The sequence below is a fragment of the Dermacentor albipictus genome, chromosome 7 (assembly GCF_038994185.2).
Source record: "Dermacentor albipictus isolate Rhodes 1998 colony chromosome 7, USDA_Dalb.pri_finalv2, whole genome shotgun sequence".
Classification (NCBI taxonomy): Eukaryota; Metazoa; Arthropoda; class Arachnida; order Ixodida; family Ixodidae; genus Dermacentor; species Dermacentor albipictus.
The window spans coordinates 4,347,014-4,366,071 of NC_091827.1; the positions used below are offsets into that span (position 1 = coordinate 4,347,014).

The 19,058-nt window shown below is 53.1% G+C and overlaps 1 protein-coding gene across 7 annotated transcripts in view; it reads right to left on the reverse strand.

Annotated features, from left to right (window-relative positions):
• LOC135920784 (serine-rich adhesin for platelets-like) overlaps positions 1-19,058 on the reverse strand; it is a 658,268-nt gene that overhangs the window by 519,884 nt on the left and 119,326 nt on the right. For all 7 annotated transcript variants that reach the window (XM_065455046.1, XM_065455039.1, XM_065455040.1 and 4 more), the window contains one exon: positions 9,784-9,872. The gene's annotated coding sequence lies outside the window, so the exon portion shown is untranslated. The remainder of the gene's footprint in view (positions 1-9,783; positions 9,873-19,058) is intronic.

Below are 19,058 nucleotides of genomic sequence, written 5' to 3' on the forward strand. Positions count from 1 at the left end.
AAGAAATCGGGGTTCGAAGCCAGCAAGTGCGCGAACATGCATTCGCCGCGCTACTCGTGTTAGCAAACGTCGGCCAAAGAAAGTGTACGACAGCATCCTGGCAGCAGAAAATTATCCGCTTTTCTGTTATTTTTTAATATCTTTTTTATGCAGCGACGGAAACATAGAGATATGGCAGCAGCCCCTCGTCCAGCAAGATGGTCAAAGTGCACGGTGTAAGAGTTGGAGGTCGTAGGGAGGAACTAGGGGTACCGGATTTATTTACACTTTAGCGTGACTACCAAAAGGAGCACGCAAGAAGCACACAGCACACGAGCACACAGCACACGAGCACACAGCACACGAGCACACAGCCTCAAGCACACTGCTTCACGAGCACCAGCAGCCGACAAAAAACTGCTTAAAAAGCCTCTGTCCTCCCTAGATCCATAGAGGAGGGAAAACTGCTGTTCAACCGAAGTTGTAGTGAACTGATGGGTTTCGCGAACACAGCGTGCTTCGCCATACTGACAGTCGATTGCTACCGTTAGGTGATCAGGGGTGTGTCATATTGTCCATAAATGCTCCTGAGGGCCACTATGAAACATTTCATCACTTTCAATTGATTGGCTCTCGATCTTAAGAGGAAGCTTTAGCTCGGGCCCAACTCCGACGCGGCCTATTCAAATACATGTAAAAACGCAAAAACGTTTTTCTGAGATAACCACAGGACCGATTTTGATGAAATTTGTTGCATTTAAAAGAGAAAGTTAAATTCTAGTGACTATTGGAAGCGGAATTTCGATTTAGGGCTTGAATTTTCTTAAAACGATTTTCAAATATTCGACCGTTCGAAAAAAATAGAAGCATGAAGTTCACAAATTCATAGCTCTGCATCAAGAACTGATATCGCGGTTCTGTAAACGGCATCCATTAGATCATTCAAAGCGGACAAATGCAATATGTCATTTTACATCTTATGTGAATTTGCTACGTTGGTTACAACGGTTTTGCAAAATTTGTAATTACATATTAATAAAATTTTTTTAGATTCATGTGTAAGACGTCAAATTTGTCCGCTTTAGATGTGCTTTTAGGCACAATTCACAGAATTGCGATATCATTTTTCCTTGCTGAGTTACGGAGTTGTAAACTTGATAGTTTCGTTTTATGAAAATTTGCGATTTTTGCCATTTTTTAATACAAAATTGAAGCCGTAAATCGAAAAATCGAAACCAACAGTCACTAGATTTAAAGTTTTTCTTTTAAATGCAACAAACCTCGTCAAATTTGGTACAGTAGTTGCCGAGAAAAACGAATTCTGCTTTTACATGTATTTAGATAGGCGCACCGGAGCTAAAGCTTCCTCTTAACAACGAAACCTTTCTTTGAGGTGATTGCTACTATGGTGTTTGTGAATTGACTATGTAAATACTCTACATGACGCGCCGTCGTGCTAGCAGCCACGAGCAATTAGTTTTTTTGGAGGCCTGTTTCAGAGGGGGATGAAAGTAGCAGCAAACTTTTTCATAAGAAATGCGCGCCTATTTTTTTACGCATTAATGAATGGCCATATTTGAGAACAACACACCAGAGTAATAAGAATTATGATGGCAACTTCGCTGGGCAGTGTCTTTCTAACACGGACAACATGCTGACGCCAATTACCAAGATTTTTCTTCCATGTAAAATGCAATGTCTCTCATAGCTAAATACTAAGGGAATGTTAAGTGTTTAGTGAGACATCATACACAATTTCGCGTGTTGAATTTTCAGACATTCCTTTTACGCAAAATTTATGGACAGACACGGCTCATATATCCATTGCAATGCCCGTTGCATAGCTTGCGATATCCAGGCCGCAAATTTAATTGACTCACGCGCTTTAGGAGAAGGGACTGTGGTTCAGGCATGGCAGCAGAAAGAAGCCGACATCTCCTTCAATAGTTGCGGCTCCAGCCACCCATACACCAAGCATACACGAAGCGAACGAGCGCGCGCGGTAGCCGAGCGAGCCGGAGGAAGCGGCGTCCTGGCCGTGACGTCACTCGCGAGAGGGCGCCTCTCCTAATTCTCGCCGCTAATATGCCTCGTCATGTCATACCAACACTCCCAAAACGCTGCTGCGTTGCTGGAGTGAGGAAGCGTGGCAGCAGCAGCGAGCGAATTGACCTTCATACTGCCTTTCGCATCAACGCCAACTAAGCGGAGGGAACACAGCGCGCACGAAGCTATAACGCACTCGTACTCTGTCCCCATCGCACATCGCTTTCACATCGCTGTCCCGTCTCGCTCGCTCTGTGTTGTGTTTTTTTCGGCGCTATAACCCTCTTCTGGAAACATGCACCAACTAGCCCCCCAACAAGTATTACTCAGGGCCCGCACGGCCGCGTCAGACGAAGCAGCCGCCGGAGTAGAATGCCCTTCCCCCCACATCCCCCCCGGTGCGTTGCGCGCGATGGAAGACGACGCGCTTCCTCCCTACTTTCCTACCGTGCGCGCGCGAGATTGAGCAGTCGTCGTCGGCTCACCCTCGCACGCTTTCACTCGCGCATACAGCACGCGGCATGCGGGGGCGATGTTATCGTACTTGAACTTATACGGAACACCACGGCAACGGTAGAAATGCACCTGGAGTGCCCACATAATTCCTATCGTAATAAAAACAAATCGCCGAAGGTGCTAGTTGTTTTTCTTCTTCCAGGTGCATTTTCCATCAGCATGACATTCTCAATTAAAACAACAAATTATTTGCCCCTCTGATTTTCCTTGACTTCACTGACATCTGTTGGCATCACACGATTGTGACTCACAAAAACCGGGCGTCTCGGTTCCCCTCCTCCTGGGTATATTTTGATGCGTCTAATCACACAAGACGACAAAGTATGGCGCAGGCCATCTAACCATTCTTTCTTTAAGTTATCTCTCTCTCTCTCACTCTCTATGTGTCTGTGTGTTCTTTGCGCCCTGTGTTTCTTCAAGCAGAAGAACGCGCACCGACCCGGGCGATTCGCGATGACACGCACCTCCAATGTTCAGCACGTACCGCGTACCGCAGGCGCTCCTACGCGCCCTCCAATTGTTCCGCCTGCCCACGAGGCGCGCACACACGCGGTCGAGCAAGAGCCCACGACGCGTGTATAAAGACGCGGGAAACAGAGGAAGGACGTCATCCCGACATAGCGGACCGTTTCTATTGTGGCTCGCGCGCCGTTGCCGCTGAACACGTGATGGACGACACCCAGCATTGCTACTCGCTCCTGTTTCCGTACACACGAGTACGCACGAGCCATAGTCGCTAACGGGTCGCGCCGTGCCCAGGTCACCGGAAGCGCGTGGCCCTTTCCAAACATTTATTTCGCAGTTTTAGATTCAAATCTACGGGCCATTTCTCTCTCTTCTCTCGAGTTTACAGAAGGCATCGAGCCCGAGAAACCTGTCCACAGAGCCACACATAGGGGAGGGGGGGGGGGGGTTAAAGCATCATGACGTGGAGCCGTCGCTGAGGGTTGGGAGGATGTGTATACGCAAACTCACAGGGTCACCACGCTATTCACGTTCCGTGAGGAGAACAGTATAGCTTATGGAGAGTTTAAGTTGTCACTGGCCATATCTCGCCGAACTGGCGAGTCGACTTGCCCAGACACAGTGAAGCTATAGGGACACCCTCAGGACTGAGTGATGGCGTTTTTCACTGGTCGATCTGGAGCGGCCGCCGAAATCCTCGAGCGAGCGCTCGGGTTTCACAAATCCGAATCGGCCAGCGGAGCGCAAAAACGCTCCGCGGGGGATCGCACAGGAAGTCTGCGTACACGTGACACAAACCGGTTCCGGAAACAATGCCCGACTTCCGCTCTGTACGTTTCCACGGCAACCAGAGTCGCCGTCCTCCGTGCGTAATTTCACCGCTGCAGTCGCAATGTCCGTCAGTTCCATGTCGCGCCCGCAAGGATTGCGCATGGACAACGTGCATAGAAGGCTTCGTACAGCACCAGCGTCATTTCGTAATCGCTGAAGGTCCGAGCTCTCATCGCTAAACGCGAGCTCAGCAGCAGCACCGAACGCAGCCATTTTGCGAAGCAACACAATGTTGTGCGACAAAGCAACACAATTTCGCTTGAAGACGGAAGTGAGGCGAGCTATTTCCGCCCGAATCCGCGCCTCGGTGGCGGAGCAAGTGAGAGCGATCCGGCGCGGAGCGAGGTGATCCGAAACGACCAACGGAAAGCGCGAACCCGCTCCAGATCGACAAGTGAAAAACGCCATAAGTCTTATACAGTGGGCACGAGCGAGTGTGAGCCTAAGCCTGAGTCAGTCGAAGTGAGTGCGAGTTGGCGTGAGTATGAATCTGACCGAGTCAATGCGAGTATAACTGCGAGTCACAGTGAGTCTCAGTGAACTGGACCTTACGTGAGCGGCGCGCCTGAACGTAAGCCTTTATAACCCGTTGCCGGACTAAATTTGAGCCCATAAATTTAAACAGGACGCTTAAGCGATAGAAATCCCCAATGTGACGTCGCGTGTGTTCATTCGGCTAAAACGCGTCAACGTGCGCCCCCCCCCCCCCCCCCCGACTCGGGAAACGACGCTCTGCGCATGCTGCTTCCAGCGAGGGTGAACTACAGCGAGGGGTAAGCAAGGAACTCGTGCGAATGCATCCATACATGTGCATAAAGTGAAGTTTCTGCAATGCCGACTTTTTTGCACACTGCCATACGATGCGAGACGGTTCATATGCCAAGTCCGAGTTTAGTCAGTGCGAAAAAAGCGATTAATAAAGCACTATTTTGTGCTTGATACCCATTTCACTTTTCTTTAAACGAGTCTGAAAATCGCACCCGGCGTAGCAAATGATTCGAGACCGACTTGAGATGTTCTTACCTCGCATACAAGTATTTCTAACCGCATTTAGAATGTTTTTCTTCAGAAAAAAAAAAACAGGCTATAAAAGGTCAAAGTAAAGCTAGTCCACAGGTGGCATCGATTCTGCACGATTCCGAACGAATCTAACTTCCGTCTACCAACAAGTAGTGCTCGGCAAGCCGCAGTAAGTTGTGCAACTATACTCTAATTCACCCCTACTTCTATGTAACGCTGTACATACTCAAGCCAGAAAGAAAGACGCTCGCAATACTTAAGCATTTAGGAATGAATCAACAAGGTGGCGTTTCTTTACCAAAGGTTCCATGAGCTCAGTAATCGATGTCGCGCCGCAGCTTAGGGTGTTATGTCTTCGACAGAACATTGCGTTATAAATTGCAAGAAGTCGCTACAATTATGCGCGGACACAAAGTTGCATCACCATCATGCGTTTACAAAAAAAAAAAAAGAATACCCGCTCGGAAACTGAGGCCATTAGAGGTAGATAAGACATAATAAATACAAGTCACAGGGACGTCCTAAACGACAGGAACTACGACTATATACAAATATGTACACTATACTCATCATTCTCGTGGTAGTTAAACGATCGCCAGCGACAAGTTTCCCTCTGTAGTGACTTTAGTTGGAGGCCACGTTACCAACCGTCCGACGGCCTGCCGAGTATGCATTTGGCCGCCTTATTCAGCGCATTCACCGAGGGGCGCCACGACGCGGAGTACCATGCACTGCGTCTGCCCAAATCGCTGGATCCTCCTGTTCCACCGAGTGTGGTGCGCCACGTACGCGCTCTCGTGCACGGCGATGGCACTGCGCACTGCGGTCGGCCGACAGAGAGCTCGCACTTCCGCCTCAAGGTTGCACCCTCGACACCGCACGCGCGCTCGATTACACACGGGCTCGGGCGTTTACGGACATAAACACCGGAGGCTGTGTAAGGCTGGCGCTGCGAGACAATCCAGCGAGCACGCCCGTCCGCCACGCTTTCTCGCAGCACAGCACCGCAGGCACGTACGCAGGAGTCCGACACGCATGCGCGCGGGAGAGGTCGCGCGCGTTACATAAAGCCTCGTACACGAGCACCGAAACTGTACACCGGGAGCGGAGAACCCAACGGGCAGCACGTATACGCGATTCGCACGTTGCTCGCCGGCTGGGCTCGTATTAATCCTCGGTGGCTTTGCACGCAACGCGCAGATCACGAAGGTTTACGCCGATACGTGCCTCCGACTCGGTGCGGGCGGTTTGCGCGCATCGAAGCGTGCCTACCAATCTGGAAGGCGCCCACATGCGTTTCTCTCTCGCTCCTTGACTCCCATGGAGCGCCTCTTTACTAGCAGGTGTCAGCAGCGTGCGTAAGCTATGTATACACACACAGTTACAGTGCGGTCAGCAGCCACTTCCTTCCGGTATACGAAGTAGACAGCGCGCAGTTCGTCCCAGCGGCATTAACGGCGTGTACGCACGCTTGTCGGCAGGCAAGCGTACACACTGCTTGGGCTTCCTTTGCACTCGTCTATATGGGCGCGCACTGAACGGCCAACGAGAACAGTGCGTCCCCTCAGCAAAGCGATTGTCGGCCAACGCGGCTCCACCTGCAGCGGCGAACCGCGAGGATGATGTGTATACGCATACCGAAACATTGAAAACTGGCAGCAGTAAATCACAGGAATCCTGTCAGGGTGTCGTTGCTGAATTCCGGCTCGGAATATCAGCACGCGCGCTTTACACCGGACGCCGGACTGGAACCCTGAGAACTCCGTGTGATGTGAAAGTTTAAAGCAAGGATACTAGAGATAAGTACCAAATTATTTTCACCGCTGAAGTGTTTCTCCAAAACTTTGTTCGACCTTCACCTGCCGGGGAACGCTCGATTACTTACTGGCAGAGAAACGAACCTAGAACTCCAACTCTGTACAGTGTATGGCGCTGTAGCGATACAATACGGTATAGCTTCAACAAACTGGGTGCGTGTGACCGCGCGCGAAAGCCAGCGTGTGCCTTGAGAGACACGTTAAGAATCCCAGCGCGCAATTGTAGTTTAGCGAGAGGCCACATTCACAATATATTCCAGCTGCACGCCATACGCACATGCTATCGTGTAGCCCGAGCCAAACGTGCAAGCCCTCTTCAGCACACGTAAACACAGGGACGAGAAAAACAGGACACGCGACGTACTACATCATCGAGGACCCCAACGAAAAGGTGGAAGTTGTCGCTGCGGCGGAGAAAAGGCGGCTTCGCCTCCAACCAAATCCAAATCCACGTCACAAGCATCCCTTAAACAAGCGGCTCTCCTCACAATCCGACACTGGGCGCGCGCTGCCTTGCGATGACCCCGGAGGATCCCCCCTCCCCAGAGAAATAAGTGCCGACGACGTTGACAGGACAACCACGACACCGGCTCATGAAAAGTGTGCCGAGTTCTTTTGTGCGAGACGACCATTCTCCTCCCGACATCAACCGACAGCGTGCGGACAATCGGCTTTTTCGCACTCGGTAGAGTTGCTATCGCCAAGTGAGACGAGATAAGCAGCCACGTGGTTCTGGCGCGCGATCGAGAGCTGTGCGTACGCGACGGGGGAAAAGCCCACGGACGAGACACAGTCGGCGCCGAATCGCAGCAGTCAAGTGACCCGGCCGACAAGTTGACGCTTCTTTCGTTTTTTCCGGTTCAGAGGTGAAGCAGTAAACAGCCTGCATCGCTCTTCTCTAGGGCGTTCGAGATGGCCGGCTGCGGACTGCGCCAGCGTCCGCAGCTGCCACCTCGCGGTAGCCGTTGTTTTTCCTATACAGGGCGCACGGACCAGTAACATGCCGAATGATCATGCGTGGTCTCAGTGCGAAGTACGCCTTTCTAGACAGGTTTCCGACAGGATACAATACTCCGCGCAGTCTATCTTTTATTCCGGTGCGTCGTCCGGCACATGGGATGATTCTGACGCGCTTGAATTGGAAATGTTAAGCGCAAGGCACATGAACATGATAAAGCTAAACACGTGTGCGCAAAAAGTAACCCACACGTAGTACTATATATATATATATATATATATATATATATATATATATATATATATATATATATATATATATATATATATATATATATATATATAGAGCACGGTCGTATACTGACAACACCGCCAGCTGTTATTCGCCTCGATGTCGTTGAGGGAAAGTTGGAGGTGTTGTGGATGCCGCGAAGTCAAATTACAATAGCCAAGGCTGTGACGCCGATTGCAAGGGGTTAACTGTCTATTAGGATGGAATAGGAAAGCAATAGAATGGAAAATAAGCGGACATCAAAAGTTACAATCATGTTACAATTTTCGTGTTCTTAGCCGAATCTCCCTCCAACGGCCCTGCACGTACCTAAAGGCATCCCCAAACAGCAAGCTCGCCCCATCGTTCGTACCGCAGCGTGCACACAACGGGGCTCCAGGGTGACGCTATCCGGAGTTCCAATGGCCGTTGCCGTGACTCCTTTGCAGTGCAATGCGTCTTTCGTCTCACAACCTCACAAGACCAGTGACCCCCCCCTAACAGAAGAGCTCCACGTACGATGGGGCGTCCGTTCGCGGAATGTCTCGGCGTGGCTACGGTTCAGCAGCGATGAGTCGACTTCAAACCCACGGCACTGCTTCCGCGCACCGAACGGCGGAAGCCCCGACTCACACGCAACCCGCGTGTGCACTCTCCGTGCACGAGCCCCCCAACCCCCACACGGTTACAACTCTACGCCGCCGCCGTGTTGTTGTCGAGCCGCGCGTCGACTCTTGACCACCGCGCGTGCACGACCCGCACGTGTAGCCGCCCGCAGAAACAACGCCGAACTCCACTCCGCCCACGAATTTTTCAGTAGCTCTGAACAGTAGCTGAAGCAGCTGAAAGTAGCTGAAGGGGCCGTTTTTCAGGCACGTCACGAAACGGATCGGACGGATTTGATGCGCAGGTGCTTACTACTCGAAAACTATCAGATCCGGCGCTGTAAGACTTGTCGTACCAAAAACGAGTCCGACAGACTTCAATCGGGTTTTCAACTTGCCCCATTATAGTCCAGCTGTCGGAGAACCGATACTTCTAACGCGTCCTCGGAGAATGATCAGAAGGATTGGAACGTGAATGAAAGTATATTCTAAGCGATCTCCCGTTTTGAGATTCGAGAATTCAAAATTAACGTGCTTGCCTCTAGACCTTCCTAAAGAGGCACTTTGAGCCCTTTTACTCCCAGATTCTTTCCTGGAGAACTAGGCAACGCCCGTCCTTTCTCTCTCTTTCTCTCTGTGTGTGTGTGTGTGTGTGCGTGCGTGTGTGCGTGCGTGCGTGCGTGCGTGTTCTTCCGCACGTAGTGTCTTTACTGGGAAAATAACATCTGTCGAGAAAACGACAAGCAAAACGCGACCACAGTATACGGCTTATTCCTCGTGCTCCATAAAACATCAAATAACAAAGCGTGCTCTCGAGAAGGCACTATCCTCTCGCAATACACAAAGGCCTTCAACAATATTATCTGAACGCATGACAGCAGAACAAATGTAAACGTCCAAATACTAAGCGCGAGGGCAGCCCGAACTCGGCAATTAAGCCGGAGGCGAGAGTAGACGCGCGTGGCACGGCGAGAAAAGCGAGAAAATGACGAAGAAAGCACGGAGGATTACAGCTCGCCGAGTCCACGCTGCGAACACCCTCCCTTCCCATTCGAGGCGACGTGCCCACGCAGTCAAAGAGTCGGCATCGAGGCGGCGACGCTCGATGTCAGACATTTCGCGCCGTCGAGTTCTGCATTCGCAGCGCGGTGCGAACGCGCTCGCAAATCACCGCAACAAATTGTCGTGCTGCGTCGACGACACACTCGCCGGACACCGAAATGTCCCCGCCGCGTGTGTACTTGTATCGAAAATAAACGGTGCTGTTCGCGCTCACCTTCTACGCGGTGCTTCGCCTCGTCGGCGCGTGCTGGACTCGCAATCCGCGAGGCGACGAGCGGGTCATCATTCCTGGCACGGGGTATCCTGCAGGAAACAAAGTGCGAGTTACGTCATCACCTACGTACAGAAGCCACACGCCCGCACACATTTTATCTCTCTCTCTCTCTCTGTATCGCTCGAAAACCGCAAACGCTGCGGGAGGGGGGGGGGGAAGAAAAGGGAAAACAAAGCTACTTTAGAAAGTTCTGGAAATGGGAACTGCCCAATAATGCGGCATTATCGAACAGGCCCGCACAACAATACAGTATGATTGAGGTTCTGCGCATGCGTAGTACCGCTGAAGCTAATATATAGGTGCGCATCTTCTGTCTATTAACGCAGCCCGATTTGTGACCAATTGACCCCTTGGTTTGAACCGAGTTGAAGTGTAGTGTAACCTGTTCGTATGCGCGGTAAGGAACAAATCCGGGCCGCGATCGGAGATCGTTGTTCGACACGCGCGTTCAGTTTGCGTTCAGTTTCGCCTCACGTGAGTGACCTAGGCCGCTGTCAGGATTGGGGGCTCAATCCCATCGCTCGTAACTCGCTGTCAAGATTGGAGTGCGGCATGAATTAGAAGGTAGCTGGCCCATGCTGTCGTCCAACTTATTCACGCTGAGGACGTTGATGAAGGGAAGGATTGCTTCTCATCGAGAACGAGGAATATGGGTTTATTTACAGTATCTACATCAGTCTAGCATGACTGCGAGAGAAAGTACCTTGGTCTAAATGACTGCTTGAGAAAGAACACTGAGCATCCGCACAACAGCGGTTTATAAACACTCGGTCCTCCCTCTATCCCAAAGTGAGGGAAAGGTTCGACCAGGAGACGAGCCGCCTCGTGTACACACACACACACACACACACACACACACACACACACTTCCTTGCGCGAGGTTCACGGCACGGAGCCGACGTCAGACGGACTTCGTAGAACTCGGAGCTGAGCCCCGCAGCGCGGCCGGTAGCCCATTGTCTTGCGTCTCGAACGGCGCGTGGGAAGAGGCCTCAGTAGCCGTTCCCGCGGGTACTCCCGCGCTCGCGGCAGACCAGGTTGGCGGTGGCGGGCTCAGTAACAATAGTTGGTCCGCCGAGCGCGTATAGTCACAATGGCGGGGAGGCTAGAGCTTAACGGTGGCGTTCCAAGAAAAGGTTGCCGCCGCTATCGCAACTGGCTGGCAAAACTTGCATCTCAGCGGGCCGTTCTTAACACCGCGCCGACGCCTCGGCGCGGCCCAGGCCAATCGCGTGCGACGAAACTGAACGCAAACTGAACGGGCGTTTCGAACAGCGATCTCCGATCGCGGCTCTGTTTACTGACCAACAAACGCGCCTATTACGCTTCTTTCAAGTGGAATAGAATTCAATTCAAGTGGAATAGAATTCAATTGAACTTCATCAGACAAGGTATGGTCACAAAGAAAAACGTGTTTAAAACATCTGCATCCGTAGCATGATGCTAGTATGGATCCATGCAACAATTACTTGCATAAACTTGCAGGTAGAAAACAGATATCTACATCAGTTTAACAGCATATCGGACTAGCATTCAAAACAAAGAATTAGCAAATTTAATATATTCAAACATCAGTTTAACCACATGCCAGGTGAACACACAAAGCATATCGAGAGAAAAGAAGCGCACAGGAAGACACACACGAACAGCGAAAAAAAAACGCAGAACAGGCGCTATAATAATTTCTAATACTTCTAATAAATCTTCTAATACAAAACATGAGAAATTTAAAACGTCTAATGCAGTTCTTTGTAATAACGTTTAAGCATCACAAGGAAATCTCTATGTTGTTTTACATGAACTGGAACATTGTTCCATAAAGAGGTGTCAACACCAGAAAGCCGTCTTTTTACGTGCATATTTTTTACCAGTGGCTCAAGGAATTACCACATTCACAGCCTCTTGTCTTGAATTGCGAAGGCAGAAAATTTGAGCAGAGAAGAGGTACAGTGCTATTTAAAGAGTTATACACCAGTATTGAGTTCCATAATTTATTAGCAGGTGTAGGGGCATAATTTGGTAGTGGGAAAAGAGAGGTTTAGTAGAGGTCGCATAACTTGAATTCGACAAGAACAGGATTCCGCGTTTTTGCAAGATTGCAAGTGGTTTTCCGTACGAGTCGCATGTGTGGCACAACTGAGCATCCTAGTTGCGCACTGCACTGCAACGTCACTTCATACTGCGACGCCACGGGCATGCCGCTTCGACAGCACACACCAACAAAAGAAAGGCCCCGGACTCGAAACCGCCAAAAAGCGGCAACTCACGTGGCGACACTGCGCTGGCTGCGCGGCTTTACAGGCAGCGCGGCACCGCCGGCAACACCTGCCGAACCGCGTGCTCTGCGAGCGGTGGCGACTGCGCAGCCGACTAACGCGAGCTCGCTTCACCCCTGATCCCGCAGCCTCGATATAAGGGACCCGGAGACCCCGAGCTGGCAGTCGTCATTAGGTGAACGCACGGCGTTCACTTGCCTCCGTGCCGCTTTTACGCGCTGAGAACGCACAGCGGGAAGAGACGAGGGCGCACCGAGAACGGCCCGCCGCCACCGAGAGCGCTTCTTCGGGCGGGAGGCACATATCCCGCGCTGGTGCCGTTGCAAGCAGCAGCTCGACACTTACGGTCTACCCCAAGGAGACACCGATGAGCCGGATAGACAGATTATTCGTCCACATGGCTATCATTCTTTTCAGTGTGCTTATACCCTATTCACGAGCAAGTCCGCACAAACTATTACCGTGTGCGGGTGTTAACAGGCTTATCTACTCACTGAGCCTCGAATTGTGATCACACTGCTATGCAAATAAATGCAACCACAGGCGGTCGAATATAAATATATATTTGAATATATTTACAGTCGCCGACCAATTTTCAGGGCACGAACTCGCGACGTCTCGTAGGGGCCAAAAATTTTCTTTTTTCAATATTTCGCACTTCAAAGTGGGGGTACGGGTCTTACACGGGTGCGGCCCACACTCGAGTAAATACGGCATAACCCTTTGTTCCGTAGAATATTGCCGCCGAAGGTCCCACGCGCTGCAGATCCTCTATTTGAACCGCCCGCGCCAGAACGGACGAGCTGACGTAATCTACACGCGACCTCCCTATATGCCACAGTGTGAATAAGGCAGTGCTGATGTCACAATTGAAGCACCATATTCCGCAACAGCTGGCACGATTTTCCATTTACGCCATTCGATTGCTTACAAAAGCTATTTCTCGCAACGAATAACGAATCCGTTGTCACGCAAACCAAATCTTCCAATTTACAAGGGTGTCCCAGCTATAGTTAACCGAGCTGTCAAAAGAATAAAAAAGAAACACGGAGCAATATACGGTTATAAGATCTGGTGTTCGGAAACCAGACCTGTGACGAAACAATACCGCATGTTTTACAACTGTATCTTGCATTAGTGTCCTTTCTTTCGTTCTCTCCTTTCTTTTAGGAGCTTGGCTAATGTTAGCTGGCACACACGGTATATAGTGCGACGTAACAGAAAGTTTTAGCTTAACGGACGCGAGCCACGCAAGTGTAGGGGACGCAAAACACCGAGCGTACAAAAAAAAAAACTACAACTAAAGCCAGCAAAAAAAAAAAAAACGGCAATTTGCGTCCCCCAACGCTTGGGTGCGGCCTGCGCGGCCCTTAAGCTCAAGCTTTCCAATATTTTGCTTTAGCGCCCCTTTAAGCACTGCACAGAAACACCACACCTATATCAATGAAGAGTTGCAAAGTATACTTCCAAAGTTCATATTTCCGTTAGTGTGGTGGTAAAATCAATACTGATGAACAAATGAAGGCAGAAGCGCGTTTCTTTTTTTATTATTACTTCGCGAAACGACAACGCTGCAACGCCAGTTTTGCGCCACGGATTTCAAAGAATTTTTTTTTTCTCTTTAAGAGCGCAGATCTAAAGCGATATATTGTCACATGGTAGTGACGGCTGAGGACAAAGCAAGAAAGCTGCGAATGGCGACACTAACTTTATTGGGCGAATCTGTGCCCAGAAACACAGGCTACACTCAATGCTCAACGAAAACGGCGAACACAGTCGGCGGTCGTTGAATATCCGATCAGCGGGTCAAGCACGTCGGCTTTTATACATCAGTCGTCGAACATTCCAGAATAATCGCTGGGACCCGCGTGCCTTCCACGAAATTCTACATTATTCGCGTCGCGCACACCTGTGATCAGATTACACAACGTTCGGTCACAGACAGCGGATGGAACCATCGATAACATTCCAGAAACTTCCGATACATGCAGGCGCGTCCTGCGCTGTGCGATAAGATTTGTTAGGCGGTGAAACGTGGTCGCCTGATAAAGATAGGCAAGTACACGTGTCAATATGAAAGCGAACGGGGGATGAAAGACGCGAGGAGGAGGGTATGGAGACAGGGTGAGAAGAAAAGCGTAGTGCGGCGACGATGCTACGAGATGGCGCCAGTAGCGCGCGTCGTCTAAGAGGTCTGCCTGCGGCGGCTGCTGTGAATCGCGCCCACGCGTATCACCCACGCGCTTCCACTCGCGATCTCCCGATTAGCGAGGAAGTCACGCCACACTTCGGCCCGTCTGCAACGTGCCAGACTGTCCGCGCCAGCCAATATATCGCGAAATCAAAACACGTACATAGCGGCGCTCAAATTTCGCATTGGGGAGTATCGTAATCGTCGGTGATTTTTTTTTCGTATTTTGGCCGTTGTGGCTTTGTAAGTGTTCTTAAAACTTAATGTGTTTGGTCTTTGGTTATTTTAAAAGACAATACAGTCCACCTCTGCCGCTAAAAAAAACGAACTAGGCCCGAGCTGTCGTCGTCAAAAACTGTGACATCGCGGCGAACAGCTGCGGGATAAGGCGTTGTCGGTCTCTCCCTTTTGCACCCTTTTACGACTTGCCAAGCCTGCTATGACGGCGACAGCGCGGCTTTCTCGATATCGTACAAAAGTAACTCACTAAGACAGCTCAAACCATTGTTCTCTTTAATGCCCGTTTAATGCAAGGCACTAGATGGAAGACAGTTGAATAGTTCGCCGCTTTCGCTGCTGTGAGAATTCGCGGCGTAAGAAACAATAATTATATATAGAACCATTATGACAAGGGCCCAACTTCAAAGAGACACAGACACATATCACATTATACAATATGTCACATGTCGCACGCCCGCGCTACATTATGCCATTAAGTAAGCGCCAAGTAGCCCAACACGTCCTCCTGCAACCTACTGCAAATCATTTCTGTGGAAGCCCGCAAGGTGGAGCTATAATCATGAAAAGAAAATTCTCTCCACCACCCGACAGTCCGAAGCTGCAATGGAAACAAGTGTTTCTGAAAAACAAAGCCACTGCAGCACCACGACTATCGCGAGAACAAAAGCAAAAGAAAGCTTTTTTTTAAATTATTATTTCGTACAAAACAGAGGCAGAAGCATTTAGTGATAGATAAACCTGTTCGCTCGCTTGTTTTATTCGAACGATGACCAATGGTGGCGATTGAATCTTTAAGCACCCTTCCCGGAAGATGGCCTCCGAGATCGCGCGGATGCCGTGTCCCACGCCTAAACTGTCTGGCTCGCAAACCACCACCAGGCGAACGGCGGAGCGGGAGTGTAGGAGGTGGGCTTCGGCTGAAAATCCCGGCTCCGGAGGTCTAAACCCCATTCTACCCAACCGGCCTTTTTGAGCGCAGCTCTTTGGCGTCCGTTCCTGGGTTTCGCGTCGTCGTCGGCGTTGTCGTCGGCCTCGTAACCAGCTCCGCCCCCCTTTCATCCCCCCAGCGCTAGCAGCGACCGACTGATACCGCTGGATGCCGCTGACGCCGCTAGAGAGTCAAGATAACGTGACTGCATAGAACACCGTCGCCGCCATGCAGAAAGAGGAGGAAAGGGTCCCCCCACCCCTGTTCTTGTGTGGCGGATAGGGTGCTCTTCAGTTGCCGACGCGCCGGTTATTTCACGTAGGCCCCGGCACGTCGACGAATACGTGACCACCTTCCCACGGCTAGACCTGGTTCTTAGCACTGCGGAAGCGAGGGTATCATTGTTTGTGTCGGCATCGGCGGCGTTGTCCCTGAAACCAACTCCGCAGCTGGGGTTGACTCACTATCGGCGTCAGCGGCATCAGTCAGTCGCTGCTATCTCTTCCCTCCTCCCTTTATCGTGTTGTCCGCTTGCTGCGCGCGCTTCTGCCCCCATCGTTTGCCGCTGGGTGTACACGCCGCCCCGCTCCCCCCTCTTCCTGCGAGTCTCCGGTTGTCAAAGCGCCGGCTCGAACTTAATTCCTTTCTTCGCTCCTCCTCCAATGCAACCCCTGTGCGGTGGCAATCAGAGAGCCAGATCGGTGGCGGCGGATCTGTATATGTGCACCGCCCGAGCCGAAATTGCCGCTGCCGTTCGCCCTGTGCGGTGGCAATCAGACAGCCAGATCGGTGGCGGCGGATCTGTATAATGTGCACCGCCCGAGCCGAAATTGCCGCTGCCGTTCGCCACTGCGAAATTATCTGCCAGTTCTTTCTGAGCCATGAGCGAGACGACCGATGGAAGTCCTCCGTCTGCTGCTGCTGCTGCTGCTGCTGCTGCTGCTGCTGCTAAACGAGCTGCCAGAGCAGAGGCCCAGCGCCGTCGCCGTCAGAATCCAGAGGTGCGTGCCGCCGAAGCAGAAGCTTACCGTCGCCGCCGTCGAGATGATCCAGGAGTACGCGTCGCCGAAGCAGAGGCTAAGCGCCGCCGCCGAGAAGACCCTGCCGTTCGCGCCGCCGAAGCGGAGGCTCATCGCCGCCGTCGAGAGCAACCAGCAGTAAGCGAGGCTGAAGCAGAAGCTCATCGCCGCCGCCGAGAAGACCCTGCAGTTCGCGCCGCCGAAGCGGAGGCTCATCGCCGCCGTCGAGAGCAACCAGCAGTAAGCGAGGCTGAAGCAGAAGCTCATCGCCGCCGCCGAGAAGACCCTGCAGTTCGCGCCGCCGAAGCGGAGGCTCATCGCCGCCGTCGAGAGCAACCAGCAGTAAGCGAGGCTGAAGCAGAAGCTCATCGCCGCCGCCGAGAAGACCCTGCAGTTCGCGCCGCCGAAGCGGAGGCTCATCGCCGCCGTCGAAAGCAACCAGCAGTAAGCGAGGCTGAAGCAGAAGCTCATCGCCGCCGCCGAGAAGACCCTGCCGTTCGCGCCGCCGAAGCGGAGGCTCATCGCCGCCGTCGAGAGCAACCAGCAGTAAGCGAGGCTGAAGCAGAAGCTCATCGCCGCCGCCGAGAAGACCCTGCAGTTCGCGCCGCCGAAGCGGAGGCTCATCGCCGCCGTCGAGAGCAACCAGCAGTAAGCGAGGCTGAAGCAGAAGCTCATCGCCGCCGCCGAGAAGACCCTGCCGTTCGCACCGCCGAAGCGGAGGCTCATCGCCGCCGTCGAGAGCAACCAGCAGTAAGCGAGGCTGAAGCAGAAGCTCATCGCCGCCGCCGAGAAGACCCTGCAGTTCGCGCCGCCGAAGCGGAGGCTCATCGCCGCCGTCGAGAGCAACCAGCAGTAAGCGAGGCTGAAGCAGAAGCAAATCGCCGCCGCCGAGAAGACCCTGCCGTTCGCACCGCCGAAGCGGAGGCTCATCGCCGCCGTCGAGAGCAACCAGCAGTAAGCGAGGCTGAAGCAGAAGCAAATCGCCGCCGCCGAGAAGACACTGCCGTTCGCACCGCCGAAGCGGAGGCTCATCGCCGCCGTCGAGAGCAACCAGCAGTAAGCGAGGCTGAAGCAGAAGCTCATCGCCGCCGCCGAGAAGACCCTGCCGTTCGCGCCGCCGAAGCGGAGGCTCATCGCCGCCGTCGAGAGCAACCAGCAGTAAGCGAGGCTGAAGCAGAAGCTCATCGCCGCCGCCGAGAAGACCCTGCCGTTCGCGCCGCTGAAGCGGAGGCTCATCGCCGCCGTCGAGAGCAACCAGCAGTAAGCGAGGCTGAAGCAGAAGCTCATCGCCGCCGCCGAGAAGACCCTGCCGTTCGCGCCGCCGAAGCGGAGGCTCATCGCCGCCGTCGAGAGCAACCAGCAGTAAGCGAGGCTGAAGCAGAAGCTCATCGCCGCCGCCGAGAAGACCCTGCCGTTCGCGCCGCCGAAGCGGAGGCTCATCGCCGCCGTCGAGAGCAACCAGCAGTAAGCGAGGCTGAAGCAGAAGCTCATCGCCGCCGCCGAGAAGACCCTGCCGTTCGCGCCGCCGAAGCGGAGGCTCATCGCCGCCGTCGAGAGATACCAGCAGTAAGCGAGGCTGAAGCAGAAGCTCATCGCCGCCGCCGAGAAGACCCTGCCGTTCGCGCCGCCGAAGCGGAGGCTCATCGCCGCCGTCGAGAGCAACCAGCAGTAAGCGAGGCTGAAGCAGAAGCAAATCGCCGCCGCCGAGAAGACCCTGCCGTTCGCACCGCCGAAGCGGAGGCTCATCGCCGCCGTCGAGAGCAACCAGCAGTAAGCGAGGCTGAAGCAGAAGCTCATCGCCGCCGCCGAGAAGACCCTGCCGTTCGCGCCGCCGAAGCGGAGGCTCATCGCCGCCGTCGAGAGCAACCAGCAGTAAGCGAGGCTGAAGCAGAAGCAAATCGCCGCCGCCGAGAAGACCCTGCCGTTCGCGCCGCCGAAGCGGAGGCTCATCGCCGCCGTCGAGAGCAACCAGCAGTAAGCGAGGCTGAAGCAGAAGCTCATCGCCGTCGCCGAGAAGACCCTGCCGTTCGCGCCGCCGAAGCGGAGGCTCATCGCCGCCGTCGAGAGCAACCAGCAGTAAGCGAGGCTGAAGCAGAAGCAAATCGCCGCCGCCGAGAAGACCCTGCCGTTCGCGCCGCCGAAGCGGAGGCTCATCGCCGCCGTCGAGAGCAACCAGCAGTAAGCGAGGCTGAAGCAGAAGCAAATCGCCGCCGCCGAGAAGACCCTGCCGTTCGCACCGCCGAAGCGGAGGCTCATCGCCGCCGTCGAGAGCAACCAGCAGTAAAGCCCCGTTCACACTGAGACATTCGGCGTCCGGAGCGGCGCCCAGTTCGGCGGAACCCAGTTCGGCGGCGGCGAGATCCGCCGGAAAAGCCCCTTCCGCGCCGATCGCTCCCGCACCGATTTTTGCGGCAGCTGCCGCCGGATTGCCTCGCCGCCGCGCGGCGCTGACCAATTGGGGGGCGCGAAACAGATCTTCCAAAGATGGCGGCCGAGTCTCACGTCATGTCGCAGTCATCAAAGTCCGCCGCGACATCCACATCCGAAATGCTGATCGAACT